This window comes from Delphinapterus leucas, chromosome 3 (assembly GCF_059928025.1).
Source record: "Delphinapterus leucas isolate spDelLeu-1000000601 "Yukka" chromosome 3, BTC_Dleu_Yukka2, whole genome shotgun sequence".
Taxonomy (NCBI): Eukaryota; Metazoa; Chordata; class Mammalia; order Artiodactyla; family Monodontidae; genus Delphinapterus; species Delphinapterus leucas.
Window position 1 is genome coordinate 27637325 of NC_143131.1, and position 16162 is coordinate 27653486.

Consider the following 16162-nt stretch of genomic DNA (forward strand, 5'->3'; position numbering starts at 1 on the left):
GCACCCTGCAGCTATGCAGGATCTTAGTTCCCTGACCAGGGATCAAACCAGTGCCCCCTGCAGCAGAAGCGTGGGGTCTTAACCACTGGACTGCCAGGTAAGTCCCCAGAGGTTTCTATTTTTGAGTTTTTATGAGCTTAATTCTGACCAGTTTTTGAACAAAACCTATTGCCCGGTAAACAAAGACCCTCTACTTTTATACTTTGTGTATTATCAAGCAATATTTGGACTTACACCTGCCTTTGTCAATTTGAAATAATTTAACAGTTTTTTTTTCCATTTTGAGTTTATATTTTTATATGGTGTGAGAAAATGTTCATAGTTCATTCTTTTTTTTTTGAATTTTATTTTATTTTATTTTTTACACAGCAGGTTCTTATTAGTTATCTATTTTATACATATTAGTGTATATATGTCAATCCCAGTCTCACAATTCATCCCAGCCCTCATTCCCCTTTCCCCACTTGCTGTCTGTATGTTTGTTCTCTATGTCTGTGTCTCTATTTCTGCCTTAGAAATAAGTTCAGCTGTACCATTTTTCTAGATTCCACATATATGCGTTAATATATATTTATTGTTCTCTTTCTGACTTACTTCACTCTGTATGACAATCTCTAGGTCCATCCACATCTCTACAAATGACCCAATTTCGTTCCTTTTTATGGCTGAGTAATATTCCATCGTATATATGTACCACATCTTCTTTATCCATTCATCTGTCAATGGACATTTAGGTTTCTTCCATGACCTGGCTACTGTAAAAAGTGCTGCAGTGAACATTGGGGTTCATGTGTCTTTGAATTATGGTTTTCTCAGGGTATATGCCCAGTAGTGAGATTGCTGGGTCATATGGTAATTCTGTTTTTAGTTTTTTAATGAACCTCCATACTGTTCTCCATAGTATGTTGTTCTTCATATGTATATGTACTGTTCTTCATGTGTATGTTGGCAATCTGTATAACTTCTTTGGAGAAATGTCTATTTAGGCCTTCTGCACATTTTTTGATTGGGTTGTTTGTTTTTTTGATATTGAGCTGCCTGAGCTGTTTATGTATTTTGGAGATTAATCCTTTGTCCGTTGATTCGTTTGCAAATATTTTCTCCCATTCTGAGGGTAGTCTTTTAGTCTTGTTTATAGTTTCCTTTTCTGTGCAAAATCTTTTAAGTTTCATTAGGTCCCATTTGTTTATTTTTTTTTTTTTCCATTACTCTGGGAGGTGGGTCAAAAAAGATCTTGCTGTGATTTATGTCAAAGAGTGTTCTTCCTATGTTTTCCTCTAAGAGTTTTATAGTGTCCGGTCCTACATTTAGTTCTCTAATCCGTTTTGAGTTTATTTTTGTGTATGGTGTGAGAGAGTGTTCTAATTTCATTCTTTTACATGTAGCTGTCCAGTTTTCCCAGCACCACTTATTGAAGAGACTGTCTTTTCTCCATTGTATATCCTTGCCTCCTTTGTCATAGATTAGTTGGCCATAGGTATGTGGGTTTATCTCTGGGCCTTCTATCCTGTTCCATTGATCTATATTTCTGTTTTTGTGCCAGTACCATATTACCATATTGTCTTGATTACTGTAGCTTTGTACTATAGTCTGAAGTCAGGGAGTCTGATTCCTCCAGCTCCATTTTTTTCCTTCAAGATTGCTTTGGCTATTTGGGGTCTTTTGTGTCTCCATATAAATTTTAAGATTTTTTGTTCTAGTTGTGTAAAAAATGCCATTGGTAATTTGATAGGGATTGCATTGAATCTGTAGATTGCTTTGTGTAGTATAGTCATTTTCACAATATTGATTCTTCCAGTCCAAGAACATGGTATATCTCTCCATCTGTTTGTGTCATCTTTGATTTCTTTCATCAGTGTCTTATAGTTTCCTGAGTACAGGTCTTTTACCTCCTTAGGTAGGTTTATTCCTAGGTATTTTTTTCTTTTTATTGCAATGGTGAATGGGATTGTTTCCTTAATTTCTCTTTCTGATCTTTCATTGCTAGTGTATAGGAATGCAAGAGATTTCTGTGCATTAATTTTGCATCCTGCAGCTTTACCAAATTCACTGATTAGCTCTAGTAGTTTTCTGGTGGCATCTTTAGGATTCTCTATGTATAGTATCATGTCATCTGCAAACAGTGACAATTTTACTTCTTCTTTTCCAATTTGTATTCCTTTTATTTCTTTTTCTTCTCTGATTGCCATGGCTAGGACTTCCAAAACTCTGTTAGCTAATAGTGGTGAGAGTGGACTTGCTTGTCTTGTTCCTGATCTCAGAGGAAATGCTTTCAGTTCTTCACCATTGAGAATGATGTTTGCTGTGGGTTTGTTGTATATGGCCTTTATTATGTTGAGGTAGATTCCCTCTATGCCCACTTTCTAGAGAGTTTTTATCATAAGTGGGTGTTGAATTTTGTCGAAAGTTTTTCTGCATCTATTGAGATGATCATATGGTTTTTATTCTTCAATTTGTTAATATGGTATATCACATTGATTGATTTGTTTATACTGGAGAATCCTTGCATCCCTGGGATAAATCCCACTTAATCATGGTGTATCATCCTTTTAATGTGTTGTTGGATTCTGTTTGCTAGTATTTTGTTGAGGATTTTTGCATCTATATTCATCAGTGATATTGGTCTATAATTTTCTTTTTTTGTAGTATCTTTGGTTTTGGTATCAGGGTGATGGTGGCCTTGTAGAATGAGTTAGGGAGTGTTCCTTCCTCTGCAATCTTTTGGAAGAGTTTGAGAAGGATGGGTGTTAGCCCTTCTCTAAATGTTTGATAGAATTCACCTGTGAAGCCATCTGTTCCTGGACTTTTGTTTGTTGGAAGATTTTTAATCACATTTTCAATTTCATTACTTGTGATTGGTCTGTTCATATTTTCTATTTCTTCCTGTTTCCGTCTTGGAAGGTTATACCTTTCTAATGATTTTTCCATTTCTTCCAGGTTGTCCATTTTACTGGCATAGAGTTGCTTGTATTAGTCTCTTATGATGACTTGTATTTCTGCAGTGTTGTAACATCTCCTTTTTCGTTTCTAATTTTGTTGATTTGAGTCCTCTCCCTCTTTTTCTTTTTCTTTTTTTTTCTCTCCCTCTTTTTCTTGATGAGTCTGCCTAAAGGTTTATCAGTTTTGTTTACCTTCTCAAATACCTGCTTTTAATATTATTGATCTTTGCTATTGTTTTCTTTGTTTCTATTTCATTTATTTCTGCTCTGATCTTTATGATTTCTTTCCTTCTGCTAACTTTGGGTTTTGTTTGTTCTTCTTTCTCTAGTTCCTTTAGGTGAAAGGTTAGATTGTTTATTTGAGTGTTTCTTGTTTCTTGAGGTAGGCTTGTATAGCTATAAACTTCCCTCTTAGAACTGCTTTTGGAGCATCCCATAGGTTTTGGATCTTCGTGTTTTCATTGTCATTTGTCTCTAGGTATTTTTTTATTTTCTCTTTGCTTTCTTCAGTGATCTCTTGGTTATTTAGTAATGTATTGTTTAGCCTCCATGTGTTTGTGTTTTTTACATTTTTTTACCTGTAAAATATTTCTAATCTCATAGTGTTGTGGTCGGAAAAGATGCTTGATATGATTTCAATTTTCTTAAGTTTACCAAGTGTTGATTTGTGACCCAAGATGTGATGTATCCTGGGGAATGTTCCGTGTGCACTTCAGAAGAAAGTGTAATCTGCTGTTTTCGGATGGAATGTCCTATAAATATCAATTAAATCTATCTGGTCTATTGTGTCATTTAAAGCTTGTGTTTCTGTATTAATTTTCTGTCTGGATGATCTATTGGTGTAAGTGAGGTGTGAAAGTCTCCCACTATTATTGTGTTAGTGTCGATTTCTTCTTTTATAGCTGTTAACATATGCCTTATGTATTGAGGTGCTCCTATGTTTGGGTGCATATGCATTTATAATTGTTAAATCTTCTCCTTGGATTGATCCCTTGATCATTATGTAGTGTCCAAATTGTAACAATCTTTATTTTAAGTCTGTTTTATCTGATATGAGTGTTGCTACTCCAGCTTTGTTTTGATTTCCATTTCCATGGAATTTCTTTTTCCATCCACTCACTTTCAGTCTGTATGTTTCCCTAGGTCCGAAGTGGGTCTCTTGTAGACAGCATATATCTGGGTCTTGGTTTTGTATCCATTCAGCAAGCCTGCGTCTTTTGGTTGGAGCATTTAATCCCTTCACATTTAAGGTAATTATCAATATTTGTGTTCCTATTACCATTCTCTTAATTGTTTTGGGTTTGTTTTTGTAGGTTCTTTTCTTCTCATGTGTTTCCCACTTAGAGAAGTTCCTTTAGCATTTGTTGTAGAGCTGGTTTGGTGGTGCTGAATTCTCTTAGCTTTTGCTTGTCTGTAAAGCTTTTGATTTCTCCGTCGAATCTGAACGAGATCCTTGTTAGGTGGAGTAATCTTGGTTGTAGGTTCTTCCCTATCATCACTTTAAATATATCGTGCCACTCCCTTCTGGCTTGTAGAGTTTCTGCTGAGAAATCAGTTGTTAACCTTATGGGAGAATTTAAGAATATGTTTATATTTAATTTGGGTCTTTCTAGCTAAGATTATAAAGCTAATTAGTAAAGTAAATATTCACAGGGTGGGGGTGGTTTCTAAATGCTTGGTTTGTGTCATAGACATTGGTAAAAGATTTTTTTGTTGTTTTTCATCAATTCCGAGTTCCAAATAAAGTCCAAGAACCCCCCAGTTTTAATTTAATATCTTTACCATTTGATTGAAGCATAAGAAGTAGCATATTTGCCCCCAGAAAAAAAAAACCAACAGACTGTGTGGTAGGCGGAATAATGCCCCCTTCCCAAAGATGTACGTATTGTAATCCCCAAAACCTGTGAATATGTTCTGTTACATGGTAAGGGAGAAATGAGGTAGCAGGTAGAATTGTTTGCTAATTAACTGATTTTGAGATGGGGCGAGTATCCTAGATTATTCAGGTGAGGCCTATGTAATAACAAGGGTTCTTATAAGTGAAAGAGGAGAGGCAGTGTCAGAGTGATTCACCATGAGAAGACTCAACTAGCCATTGCTGGCTCCAAGCTTAGTAGGGAGCCACCAGCTAAGGAATTCAGGCAGCCTCTAGGAGGTGGAAAATGTAAGAAAACAGATTCTTCTCTAGGATCTTGAAGGAACACAGCCCTGCTGATACCTTGATGTTAGCCCACTGCAATCCATTACACCCTTATCACCTACAGGATTATAAAATGATGAATTTGTGTTGTTTTAAAGGCTTAAATTTGTGGCAATTTGTTACAGCTGCAATAGGAAAAATAGGAAATGAATACAGTACAGAATCTTTCCTATTAAATCACATTGTAATTGAGTAATTTGAACACAAGGTGGCACTAGACTACATATTTATCATAGAAGTCCTTTCAGTTTTATGGTATAGAGGGCAATGATACAATTTTCTGCTAATACAGGTTTTTAAATCATTTTGTCACATTTATATCTAAGTCTTCTTCAGTATTGTTGGTAAGTCCCTTAAATTGGCCTTCATGAATTTTTTTTAATTGACATGTAGTCGATTTACAATATTGTATTAGTTTCAGATGAACAGCAAAATGATTCAGTCATATATATATCTATATTCTTTTTTCGATTCTTTTCCATTTTAGGTTTTTACAAGATATTGAATATAGTTCCCTGTGCGAAACGGTTAATGCTTGTTGTTTTTCATGAATTTTTTTTTTTTCATGAATTTTTAAGTTGATTTCTGGCAATGATTTTTTTTTTTTAATTCAGAAAGATGAAATATAAATGAATAGAAGTCACTAGAATATGGGTCACAAGTGTGAGGATTTTTTTGTTCTTGGTGCCTTGAACACTGACAGAAACCCATAGCAGATGCCCAATAAATAATTGTTGAACGAAAGAACATCTCACGTCCAATTTGCATGTATAAATTGTTTGTCAAGTCTTTTCTCACGTTAACCTGAGTCATCTGGAACATGAGGAAAATCCTTTTGTCCAAGAAATTTAAATTTAGCACTATTCATAGAGCAGTCATTTGTTCGAATGAACTTACAATACATTCTTCTTTGTGCTAGAAATGAAACAGGCATGGCTTGTTCTCTAGAGCACCCTCCCTCCCCCACCTGCCCTCCACCCAGGAATGTCCGGTTCTAATGAAACACCCCAGCGTATCTCTCCTCCTCCCGGTGTGTGTGGGTGACTTTGGGGGAGTGTGTAGTCAGGGTAACCAGGGACCACAGGTGGACCACCTTGGGAGGCAGCGTTTCCAGGTAGTCTGCGTCTCACTGTACCTGCGTGGCCTTGGATGCTTTGCGCTTGCTGATCTCTCTGTCCCAGGGCATTAGGCCTCTCCCTTGGCTTGTCCAACTCTCCAAGTCAAAGAGAGAAAGTGTACTCTTTGGAGAGTGTCTTCCAGTATGCTCTGTCTCCAGACACCCTGTAAATTCTGATTCCTCTCTATTCTTGTAGAACTTTGTTCCTCTCACCCTTTCCATGTTGTTTTATGGTTAGTTGTATAAAGTGGCACTAGCTTGTAATTTCTTGGTAGAAGAAGATCATATTTTATTCTTTTTTGTATCCTCAACACCCAGCCAATACTAGGAACAAAGTAAATGCTTCTGGAAGGAAGGGAGGCGGGAAGGCTGTCCCATCATTGGGCTCAGACTGCAGATGGGTAAAATAACTGTTGCTGATTTCTTAATATTTAAGTATGGGTGTGTGAACTTATGTTTAACCCAAAAGAAAGAAGTAATCAGGATTACATTCATCGTTTGGGTATAATTTCCATTTACAGACTCAGGATAGTAAATATAATAAGGCCTAAAATAAATGCTGCCTTTCCTCTTTTAAAAAGATAAGGAATTTGAATGCAAATTGTAATGTTTTTCTTCAAAGAGGAATGATTTGCCACTCTTTAATTTGGTAAAGTTCTTTATACTTCAAAAATAGACTCAGGCTTTAAATATTAATAAACTTCAGAAAGCAGGAATCAAATCCTCAACTTTTCATGAATTAATTATCATAATTTTAAAACTCCAGTTTTATAAAGCAAATCATAAATTGCAAAATGGCTTTTCCAAATTGTGTCTTTTTGGTATAATTCATATGATTAAATAAAATTTTATGTATATTAAATTGAGTATTAATACCATAATTTGAAGTTTCCTGTTTCTTGTTATTGTATAACTTTATACATTTTTTTGCATTCAGTAAAATGACGTGTTTTTTTTGGTTTTTGGTTTTTTTTCGGTACGCGGGCCTCTCACTGTTGTGGCCTCTCCCATTGCGGAGCACAGGCTCCGCACGCGCAGGCTCAGCGGCCATAGCTCAGCGGCCCAGCCGCTCCGCAGCATGTGGGATCTTCCCGGACCGGGGCGGGAACCCGTGTCCCCTGCATTGGCAGGTGGACTCTCAACCACTGCGCCACCAGGGAAGCCCATGACGTGTTATTTTTAATCAACTTTTATTTTTGTCAAAGTGCTGTTTGAATAGTATAAAAGATCAAATATTGCTAAAAGTAACTTTTATAAAACAGCAGTCTCTTTTCTTTACCTTTCTACTCCCATCGTCTGCCAAGTAATCAATTTCAACTTTTTTAGCTATTTTCTCTGATTTTACTTTCTAATTTCTAAATAATATGCATAATATATACTGGTATCTCTTGACTCATCGGAATAGACTTACCTGTTGATTTCCAATTATAGATAACAAGGATTTTAGCTCAGGTATACCACTCTTTCCTTTCCACCATCTTCTCAATAAAATTATATCTTAAATATCTGTTAAATCTATGTTCAGTGTTTTCTTAATTTTGACAATGTATGTGTAGTACATAGTATGTTTTTGCATCAAGTAGCATGATTATATATCCTTTCTTACATAACTTGTGGTTTTTGGAGTTAATAATTGCCTTATTTGAAGACATTTTCTTAATTTCCTTTGAATATCTGACTAAATATTCCCATATCCTCAACAGCTCTGTAAAATGTCTCTCATTACATTTTATACAAAACATGTTAAATAACTGAAGAACTACATCCTGGACCCCCAGCCTGCTTCAGTCCAAGACAGTCCTAGTGCCTCCACCTTCTGGTTACAATCTAGATGCTTCCATTGTGGGCCTTTGCTCCTCTGTTGTATTGGAACTTCCACTGGCCATCACCCTGGGGATTCCTTTTGCTTCTATTAGATCCTCTGTTTCCTCAACCCCATGTATCCCAATATCCTCCTTCTAAAGGGAGCCCTTTCGTGTGACTGTGGTATGTGTGTGTGCACATTCCCAAATAGCTTCCTAAGAAAGGTGCTTGGGAAGGACATGTCTAGAGGTCTAAATTGTCTTTTTTCTACCCTCTCACTTGATGGAGAGTAAAAATTTCCTTTGGAAATGTGAAGGTGCAGCTTCATTATCTTCTACCTCCCATTCAAGAAGTTTGATGCCATTCTTACACTCTTCTGCTCATTAACTGTCTCCCCCTAACATCCACCCCCCACCCGAACTTTTAGAGCCTTCTGTTTACCACTAGTGCACTAGTGTTTGAAATTTTATGATAATGAGTCTTTTGGATTTTTTTTAAATTGCTTAATGGGTTTTTTAATTGTTTTTCTTTATTTTTATTTATTTATTTGTCTTTTATTCATTGGGCTGGATATCCAATGGGCCTTTTTTTGAAAAAAGGCTCATGTTCCTCAGCCCTGGAAAATTCTCCTATGTTATTTTATTAACACTTTCCTTTTCTTTCTTTTTAAATTGATGGCTTACTTTTTTTTTTTTTTTTGCATTGGGTCTTTGTTGCTGCGCGCGGGCTTTCTCTAGTTGCGGCGAGCAGGGGCTACTCTTCGTTGCAGTGCGCAGGCTTCTCATTGTGGTGGCTTCTCTTGTTGCAGAACACAGGCTCTAGACATGCAGGCTTCAGTAGTTGTGGCGCGTGGACTCAGTAGTTGCGGTGTACAGGTTCTAGGGTGCACGGGCTTCAGTAGTTGTGGCTCGAGGGCTCTAGAGCTCAGGCTCAGTAGTTCTAGTGGTGCACGGGGCTTAGTTGCTCCACGGCATGTGGGATTTTCTTGGACCAGGGCTCAAACCCGTGTCCCCTGCATTGGCAGGTGGATTCTTAACCACTGTGCCACCAGGGAAGTTCAACGCTTTTCTTCATCATTCTCTTCTGTTCACCCTTTCTGGAGCTCATATTATTTAGTTGTTGGGCCCCCTGGATTGACCAATTAATTTCTTAAATTTTCTCTCTTATTGTCCAACTATTTGCCATTTTGCCCTAAGTTTTGGATTCCCTAACTATATCTTCTACTTTTCTACTGGGTTTTCCAGTTCTGCCATCCAATTTTTATTTTCCTAGTATTTTTGTTGTTGTTGTTCTCTGAATATTCTTCTTTTTAAAACGACCATTTTGTTTTCCTGTTTTATGGATACAATATTCTCTTATTTCTCTGAGAACAGTAATGCCTTTTTTTTCCACATTTTTCTTCTCCCTTCATAGTTTCAGTGTCCTCTGAGTTCCTTTTTTTAAAAAACAGGTTTATTGGAAGTGTAATTCGTATGCCATAAAATTCACCCACTGTGAGTGTCTAATTCACTGATGTTTAGTATATTTATTGAGTCAGTCAACCATCACTGCAGTCCAGTTTTAGAACATTTCCATCACCCCAGAAAGGTCTCTGGTGCCCGTTTGCAATTCATCTCCATTCCTAACCCTAGTCCCAATCAGCCAATAATCTGCTTTCTGTCTCTACCCATTTGCGTTTTCTAGGCATTTCGTATAAATCGAATCATACAGTATATGTTCTTCTGTGTCTGCTTTTTCACTTCACGTGCTGTTTCTGAAGGCCATCCTTGTTGCAGCATGCCTCAGGAGTTCATTCCTCTTTATTGTTGCAGAGTATTCCCTTGTGCTGATGTATCACATTTTGTTTTGACATTCACCAGTTGACCAGACGTTTGTGTAGTTTCCACTTTGGAGGAATTAGAAACATCTTTTTGTTATTTTAATATTTTATTTTGTACTCTGTGTTTCGCATTAGGGAATTTTTCCCAAATGTATGACATTCTCTAGCAGTCTGCTCATATTTGGAAAAAGAGGCCAAATAAGTTACTTGGAAGCTGTTAAGTGTGCATGGTGGGCGGTGGTGAAGTGGGGGCTTCTTTGGGGAAATCTTCATATCAGTGTTTTTCATCCTTTTCTCTTGGGCTGGTGGTATTTTCCAGAAAAGACTCTTCCAGTGTCTTGGCTGGAGGGTATAATCCTAGCTTCCAGTATTCCGGGAGTCAAGAGGAGGGAAAAGGCTGAAATGTCCCAAATTCTAGGACATAAACTCTTACTTAATCCCCCTGTTTTCAGTGGGAGATCCCTGCCTCCTTCAGCTGTGCCTGGTGTCCCTGAGTCCAGAGACCCTCTGTTTTATTATCTTCTACTGCACAGAGTAGAGAAGGAGATCTGGAGATGCTTTTTAAATAGACTTTCAAACAGTCTTTCTATTCTTAGCCCTACCATTATCTTCTCCCCGCCCCCCACCATTCCCACAGCTATCTGGTGCCAATTTCTGAGCCTCTGGGCTTCTGCCATGTAAAGTAGGGTACCTCCCTTCTCTGCCCACTGCCAGTTTTGGATTAGCTTTCTTGCATCCACTAATCCACCTACCACTTTTTCACCTACTTTGCAGTATCCGAAATTTTACTGCTCTTGTGTTCTTTCCTGTTATTATTATGGGTTTGTGCTTCTATAGAAATCCTTTTACTCTTATTTTCATAGCATTTTCATCATGAAGAGAATATTTATTCAACCAGCCATCTTTATTGAGAATCTCAATTTAATTCTTTAATGAAAAATACAACTTCCAGTTCCAAATAATTTATGTAAATACCTCACTCTCAAGGAAGTACTGAATAACCCACCACTCTTTAAATGTGAGCTGCACATAGTGACTTCCGTCCAAGAATACAGAACAGAAAGGTGTGAGGGAGGAATAGCTTTATATTGGAGATACCTGACAAACCCTCCCACAGCCTGGTGATCAAGGTCAACACCAACAGTGATAAATCATGCTGATAGTATGCACCCTTTGTGGTCTCACTCCCCCAAACCTGTAACCTCAGTCTCATCGTGAGAAAAACATCAGATAAATCCCAATAAAGGGACAATCTACAAAGTACACGACCACTACTTCTCAAAACTGTCAAGGCCACCAAAAGCAAGGGAAGATTGGAGAACTGTCACCACCAGGAGGAGCCTAAGAAAATATGACAAATAAAGGTAATATAATAACCTGGGTGGCATCCTGGAACAAAAAAAGAACATCAGGCAAAAACCAAGGAAATGTGAAGAGTGTATGGACTTTAGTTAATATTAATGTATCGATGTTCATTAATTGTGACAAATGTGCTGCATTAATGGGGAAATAGCAGTGGGGCATGTGGAAACGCTTTACTATCTTTGCAACTTTTCTATAAATCTAAAATTATTCCTTTTAAAAATTTATTTAAAAAATAAAAATAAATGAACCTCTAATTTATACTTTGGCTATTTATTGACAACTTTATGTTGATAGAAATGTACCAGGAATTATCATTTTACAATTTGACTCATATCTACCTCACACCAAAACCATTAGCAATCTGTTCTAATTCGTGTATTTGAATACTTTATTCATTCTCTTTTCCAAATACTTATTGAGCAATACTATGTTCCAGGAAATATACCTGGTGCCGGGCTATAGAGATCAATAAAATATGATTCTTGTCCCACAAGAAGTTTACGTTCTGGGAACACAGACCGTCCTAGAACACTTGTATTCCACTTCTCCAGAAGCAAACCAGCTACAATGAACACATTTTGCTATTCCTATTAAGAGTACAAAGAAAATAATAGCTGAAATTCTTCTCTAGCTTTTAAGTGCTTTTGTTTAGGTGAGACATGGAATTCATTAAAATTGCATTATCAATTAAGAAACGTGCAGGAATGATTAGCTTAAAACCTGGTAGACAGGAGCGTATTGACAACCGAGAAACAGAACTTCCTTCTTTTTGACATGACGACACATCCCCTCACCAAGAACAGCATTAAGCAGCGCCTCATCAAGAAGGTGCAGGAAGCCGTTCTCGACAAGTGGGTGAACGACCCTCACCGCATGGACAAGCGCCTGCTGGCCCTCATCTACCTGGCCCACGCCTCGGATGTCCTGGAGAACGCGTTCGCGCCCCTCCTGGACGAGCAGTACGATTTAGCCACCAAGCGGGTGCGGCAGCTCCTGGACTTAGACCCTGAGGTGGAGTGTCTGAAGGCCAGCACCAACGAGGTGCTGTGGGCAGTGGTGGCCGCCTTCACCAAGTGACGCTGCGCAGAACCGAGCGTCCTCCTTTCTCTCGCAGGAACATTTTTCTTCCAGGGACTCCTGGTTTTCTGCAGTTTGTACTTCCCACACTATAACTGGTTTTTGTTTTATGAAATGGTGGGTGGCTTTTCCTGTTGTGGGTGTGTACCTGCAGGAAGCTGCTGGTATGAGAGACCTTTCTAAACCTTTTTTAAGTTTAGAAAAAAAAGTTTTACTGCCTATTGACATTTCATTCCTTCTAGACTTCAAGAGAGTCGCCGTTCTCACTGTAATAGGCTTTGGATTTTTGTTATGTTTACTTTCAAACTACCTCCAGTTTCTTTCTTTCCTTTTTTTGCCGATTTTTGTTTTTTATTGAAGCATAGTTTGATTTACAATGTTGTATGAGGTTCAGGTATACAGTATAGTGATTCAGTTATACATATATATATATATATATATATATTCTTTTTCAGATTCTTTTCCCTTATAGGTTATTACAAAATATTGAGTATAGTTCCCTGTGCTATATAGTAGGTCCTTGTTCATTTCCTATTTTATATATAAAAGTGTGTATATGTTAATACCAACCTCCTAATTTATCCCCCTCCCCTTTCCCCTTTGGTAACCATAAGTTTGTTTTCTATGTCTGTGGGTCTATTTCTGTTTTGTAAATAACTTCACTTGTATCATTTTTTTTAGATTCCACATATAAGCAATATGATATTTGTCTTTGGCTTACTTAGTATGATAATTTCTAGGTCCATCCATGTTGCTGCAAATGACATTATTTCATTCTTTTTTATGGCTGAGTAGTATTCCATTGTATATTTGTGCCACATCTTCTTTATCCATTTGTCTGTCAATGGACATTTAGGTTGCTTCCATGTCTTGGCTATTATACATAGTGCTGCTATGAATATTGAGGTGCATGTATCTTTTCTTGAAACTACCTCCAGCTTCTTTTTCTTTAATTTTATTTATTTTATTCTTATGGCTGCATCAGGTCTTATCTGTGGTACACGGGATCTTCGTTGTGGTGCACGGGCTTCTCTCTAGTTGCGACATGAGGGTTTTCTCTCCTCTAGTTGAGGTGCGTGAGCTCAGTAGCTGTGGCGTGCGAGATTCATTTCCCCGCAGCATGTGGGATCTCAGTGCCCTGACTAGGGCTTGAACCTCTGTCCCCTGCATTGGAAGGCGGATTCTTTACCACTGGACCACCAGGGAAGCCCCTCCCTCCAGCTTCAAAAGCACATCATTAGCATTTCTTGAGTTTAAGTTTTTCCACAAGTACAAATTCTTCTATATTCTTAACTCACCAAAAGTAAAAAGCTGTACCTATCAAGGTATTTTTCAGTAAAGCTCAATCTAGATGCATACCTTAACAATTTTTCACTGGCATTATGCTAAGTGACATGAGTCAGACAAAGAAAGACAAATACTGTATGATATCACTTATGTGTGGAATCTTAAAAAGCCAAACTCATAGAAACAGTGAATAGAACAGAGGTTATCAGGGGCTAGGGGTTAGGGGTGGGGGAAATGGGGAGGTGTTGGTCAAAGAGTACAAACTTCCAGTTATAAGATGAGTAAGTTCTGGAGATCTAATGTACAGCTTGGTGATTATAGTTAATAATACTGTATTATATACTTGAAAGTTGCTAAGGGAGGAGATCTTAAATGTTCTCACCACGATAAAGAAATGGTAATTATGTGATGGAGGTATTAGCTAAGGCTATGGTGGTCATCACTTTGCAATACATAAGCATATCAAATCAATAGGTTGCATACCTTAAACTTACATAATGTTATATGTCAATCATATCTCAATAAAGTGGGAAAAATTTTGCTTTCCATAATCTTATATTTGTATATTTTCACTATTAAATCATAAAAGTAAATTGCTCCATAAAGCTAATTGGGTTGTGTACATCCATTGATGCTGTATATCTTGTGGACTTCACATGAATTTCTCCTCAAATTGCTGTCGCAATACACAGCTGTTACCATAGCTTTATAATAAATCCCGATATCTGTGAGGACCTGTCCTTCCTCAGAATTGTGTTAGTGATTCTGAGCCCTTTGCTCTTCCATATGAATTTTAGGAACATCTTATCAAGTTTCTTGAAATATCCTGTTGGGATTTTGATTGGTATGACATTGGCTGTACAGATTTATTTGAAAGAACTGACATATTTATGATATTGAGTCTTTCTATTTAGGACCATAGCATAACTTTCCGTGGTAAATTAAATACGGCCACAAATTATTTGCAGCTCCTTCTATTAAGTGGTGGAGTCTGTTCCACCACCTCTTGAATCTGGGCTGGCTTTGTTCTCTGATTTATCCAATAGAATGTGGAGGAAGTGACATCTTGCCAGTTTCACAGCTTGGGACACATAAAGTGATATGGTGTCTCCCTTCATTCTCTTGGAATGCTGCCTTGAGACCACCATACCATAATGAAGCCCAGGACAAAAGGGCATATGGAAAGAGAGACCCAGCTGTCCCAGCTAAGTTCAGCACCCTGCCAGATGACCTGCCAGCTGAATGCAGCTGTGTGTATGAGCCCAAGTGAAAGCAGCAGGGAACTGCTCAGCCAACCCAGAGAACTGCATAAAGTGGTGTTGATTTAAGCTGTTAAGTTTTGGGGTGTTTTATTCCACAACAAAGACTAGTTGAAAGAGAAACTAGTACCTAAAAATGAGGTGCTGGGCTTCCCTGGTGGCGCAGTGGTTAAGAGTCCACCTGCCGATGCAGGGGACACGGGTTCGTGCCCCGGCCCGGGAAGATCCCACATGATGCGGAGCAGCTAGGCCCATGAGCCATGGCTGCTGAGCCTGCACGTCCGGAGCCTGTACTCCGCAACGGGAGAGGCCACAACAGTGAGAGGCCCATGTACCGCAAAAAAAATAAAAAGTTTAAAAATAATTTAAAAATAAATAAAATAAAAATTAGGTGCTGCTATAATAAAAACTGAATGCATGTGTCATGGCCTTGAGACTGGGTAGTAGACAGAGGCTGGAAGGGTAGCAAGGAGACTATTAGTAGAAGCTGGAAAATTAGTGAAGAAACTACTATTGAAGTCTGGAAGGATGGTAAACCATGTCTTGTGCTAGTGAAAAAGTTGGCAAAACTGTTACCACATGAAGCAGAAGAACCACTTGGCCAACCCATAGAATCATGAGAAATATTGAATTGTTGTTTCATTAAGACAATAAGTTTTGGGGTGGTTTATTACAATAAATAGTTGAAAGACTAATGAGTTTGTGGATCTGATTGTTATGGACTGAATTGTGTCCCCTCAAAAATGTATATATTTAAGAATGGGATACAGAAAAGCCATCTATACTTGTAAACACGTTTGTCAACTTTGCTGTTGAGTGATCAGGTGGGAGCAATAGGCATCATCTCAGCGAACCCACAAAAGCCAAAATGTGGAGATCTTTTCTCTAACACCGTTCAATTTCTCCAGGGAGAAACCTCTAATTTCTTGACTACATGGTAGATATCTTGCTGCAGGCATTCTCAGAGAGAATGAGTTGGGGTGATGTTAAGAGGAATAATAACCATTTTCCTTCTTGATCACCCTACACAAAGAAGGCAAAATGACAAACCCTGATAACAGACCCAGATTTCCCAATTATCATTTCAGTGCCTCATTTGAAAATATAAGCATAACAAGAATCACCAGATATCTGTTTTTCCATCAGTTCTGTTTTCAGCCCTACATCTCATTTTTGTGTCCACCAATGTATATCCAGTTTTTGATCCCAGAATTCTCTAGGGTTCTATGAGTCAAATCTTCCTTCTTGTCCCAATTTTCCTTTGGGAGCCCTTAAAGCTATGACTTTCTCTGCCTT

General features: G+C 38.0%; 1 protein-coding gene and 1 pseudogene across 4 annotated transcripts in view; both read left to right on the forward strand.

The window, feature by feature from the left end:
* The window catches only part of C3H5orf22 (chromosome 3 C5orf22 homolog), a 40446-nt gene extending 38360 nt beyond the window's left edge, over positions 1-2086 (forward strand). For 3 of the 4 annotated variants that reach the window (XM_022564755.2, XM_089908709.1, XM_089908714.1), the window contains one exon: positions 12-2086. The gene's annotated coding sequence lies outside the window, so the exon portion shown is untranslated. The remainder of the gene's footprint in view (positions 1-11) is intronic. The other variant, XM_089908708.1, reaches the window with a different exon arrangement.
* A 9916-nt stretch (positions 2087-12002) lies between these two features.
* LOC111169996 (Golgi phosphoprotein 3 pseudogene) lies at positions 12003-12375 on the forward strand (annotated as a pseudogene).
* Positions 12376-16162: the final 3787 nt, after the last annotated feature.